We start from the raw sequence: 3,223 nt of genomic DNA, 5'->3' as shown, positions 1-3,223 counted from the left end.
CTTATGGCGCGTCATCGAACAAACTGCTTGGCCTGTGGTAAGAATTCGTGAAAATGAAGGTGGCAACGAATCGGTTAATGAGGTCTTTAAATATCATGTACATTTTTTTCGCGTCTTGTTCGGCAGGCTTAAGTTCTTGGATGGATTGCACCAACTTACTTTAACTATAACTGTAACTTTAACTATAACTTTACCTACAAGGCAAAATGTCAAATTTAATCTTTGGTTAAAGTTAAAAATGGACGCCATCAAGACCCCATAAATAACCATAACATAGTGGCGAAAAAGGAACTAACTCTGTCATCATACAAAAACGCCATTTTTGACAGTTCTCCTTTACCAGCAACGCCCCCGCCCACGTTCTTATAAAGCCTTGTCGGACCAGCAACGTCTTCTGTCAAATTCTGTGGTCAAAGTTAAGGTTAAAGTTAAATTAGCCTTAAGTATAACCATAAATTTAACTTTAACCACGCCTCTGGTGCAACCCAACCTAAATGGTTTTTATTTTAATATTAATAAGAGCCATCTCGTGTTCAATAGCGTTAACATTACGTGGTCACAGTAACTTTTAATTTCAATCTTTTGTCAAATGGAATGAGCATCTTTAATTTTTTATTCGGGAACTAGTGACCATTTGCATAATAAACTAATTAGAATTCATTTTATGAATTGATTAAAACACTGCTGGAAAAGCGCCATCTAGCAGACACATACTGAAATATCTTAACAAGTAGTAGCTTAAAAACTTTCAATGCTTTTGTATAGATGGCACTGACATTTGTATTTAGTTGTAAATTTGGCCAATAGATGTCACTTATTGAACTTATTTAATATAATATTTTTTAATTTAACATTTTTTTAATAATACTTATTCAATTCGTGGAAAAAGTTTTAAAACTGCCGTGATACGATGATGCACTTTAATTGATAATAAATACATAATTATTATATGTTTTTTTTAATATTAATTATGTTTATTCAATTTGTTTACTTGATTCTGAAGAAAAATCTAAAAATTTAAATGTAATTTAAGCCGTGTATCACTTGACTATCGTTGGTGGCTGGGTGATGTTTTTTGTGGCGGAAACTGCGAGGTCGCCACATTTCCGCGTTTCCCGCTGACGACGCCCGTGAACTGTCGCGCAGTGGCTCCCTTGGTAACTTCTAAACAGCTGTGGTACGTTTAATAGTCACATCATAGAGAAAAGTTTTAGTCCTTGGTTATACTTACGTGATACGTCTTATGTTATTTAGGGCACAAATCGCTTTCAATATATTAATATAGGTACTTACTAAGCTAAGTAAGTAAGTACTTAAATAAAAGCACACTTTAAAAATATATGTAAGTACATAAGTACATATTAACTCTTATATTTATTGATGTAACAGCACTAAGACAATAATTTATAAATGTAGAAAAACATGCTTATTCATCGACATATTATATTTTACTATCTCTAGTTCCCAAAAAGTATTCACAAAGTCGAGGGAGATAACAAAAACGGGGGTAGGTACATTTTTTATGGAAAATATTCTTAGTAAATTAAGTACTTACCTATTAGGTCATATTATTATAGGTACTTAAAATAATAAAAGTCTCCGGACCTAGTAATAAAATCGACTTCATTATGTCACAACTCACAACATCAGAGGAATAAATTATTTTATTGACATAATATTGTATTCAGAAGTAAGTATCTACTCTACTGACTACTAAAACAGTAAGCGTCCGAGTATGTAATTGGGCAAGATGATGGAATAATATTATTTAGGTGTGTTTTGTTTATCTGTCGAGCCTTGGCGGTCGGCAGTTGGGAGACGTGACGCCATCGGCCCTAACATCGTTTACGCGAATCGCTTGTTTCCGTCAATTGTTCGACTTTAATTCGCGGACTATTGAATGACTATCTATCATTGACCATTGACTATTGATAGAATAATGATTGCCGTATTGATGATCAGGGTTGATGTAGCTAGAATGTAATCGGAACCCAAATGTAATAAAACATCTTGCTTAGAAAACCAACTCTAATAAACTAAAATATAAGTTAGGGCTCGCTCGGTCGCTTCGCTTAGCTCGTCCTGATTAGCTGAAAAATAATATTACTATCACAATGTCAATAAGTAATAGCAAATGCAATACGTTAAAATAAATAATTATTATTAAATTATTATTCAAGTTGGCAACGATTTCACAGAAATGACTAGTCAAACTAGTTTACTAATTTCACTTCAGTGCATATCAGCCCGGATAGCTCAGTCGGTAGAGCATTGGACTTTTAATCCAAGGGTCCAGGGTTCAAGTCCCTGTTCGGGCGGCCAATTATTTTTGCTTTATTAACTTTTGAATTATTGTTTGTGCTTCTCGAAGAATAATTAAAATAACTAGAGATCGCCCAGTGGTCGAAATTGGACCTTATAGTTTCAACGACATTACGAATAGTCTCCAATCTCCAACTTTTGAAAAAAAACTTTTTCTCTGGCTTCATACTAATCTGACCTATACTTCATAAGAAAATCGTTATAACTTCTAAACTATCTGACTTAGAGCATTCAAGTAAAGAATTTATTTAAGATGAAAACCTCCTCTAACTTTTTAAAACAAAAAATAACCAGTTTAATGCGCTAGATTTTTGACAAAAAGCCATGAATTAAAAATTTCACAACTTTTTTTTCTTAAAATTTGGTTTTTCTTTGTTCAATTCCACGAAATTTATAACATATTGCCTGTGTAAGCGAGTACCTACACAAGTTAAGCTATCAAATGAGACCTTTTTTATCTTCATAGGATATTTACATGAGAAGTACTGGTGAAAGCCCGAGAAAAACTAAAATGGCTGCCATTTTACAACCGTGAGAGACAAAATTTGAGAGCCAATTTGTCGATAAAATTTGCCATAGATCATGACATTAAAGGATCGGACACCGGTGTCACACATTGTATAGATATAATAAAAAAATTTGAAAGAAATTCAAGCAAAACTCAAACTAAAAAGTGCTTTAAAATTAGGTATGTTAATGATTTTTTTTAAAAACTCAGAAACACTTTTTAATGATTAGTTTAATTTAAATTTTAATCATTAACATTTTGTCATAAACTACAAAGATAGTAATGAAATTATGCCACTGAGTGTGGCCTAGTACACACTTTTTTTCTACTACCTTCAATTTCCAAGTTTTACTAGACATCATATCCCTAAGTAGTCTGTGCTAGACAGTTCAA

The 3,223-nt window shown here is 32.8% G+C and overlaps 1 non-coding gene across 1 annotated transcript; it reads left to right on the top strand.

Moving 5' to 3' along the window:
* The first annotated feature begins 2,245 nt into the window (after positions 1 to 2,245).
* Positions 2,246 to 2,318, top strand: Trnak-uuu. The gene has a single exon. It is a non-coding gene; the product is annotated as a tRNA-Lys (tRNA).
* Positions 2,319 to 3,223: the final 905 nt, after the last annotated feature.

Source organism: Aricia agestis, chromosome 12 (assembly GCF_905147365.1).
Source record: "Aricia agestis chromosome 12, ilAriAges1.1, whole genome shotgun sequence".
NCBI classification, from domain to species: Eukaryota; Metazoa; Arthropoda; class Insecta; order Lepidoptera; family Lycaenidae; genus Aricia; species Aricia agestis.
The sequence above is the reverse complement of the archived record's forward strand: the minus strand, read 5'-3'. Positions and strand labels throughout refer to the sequence as shown.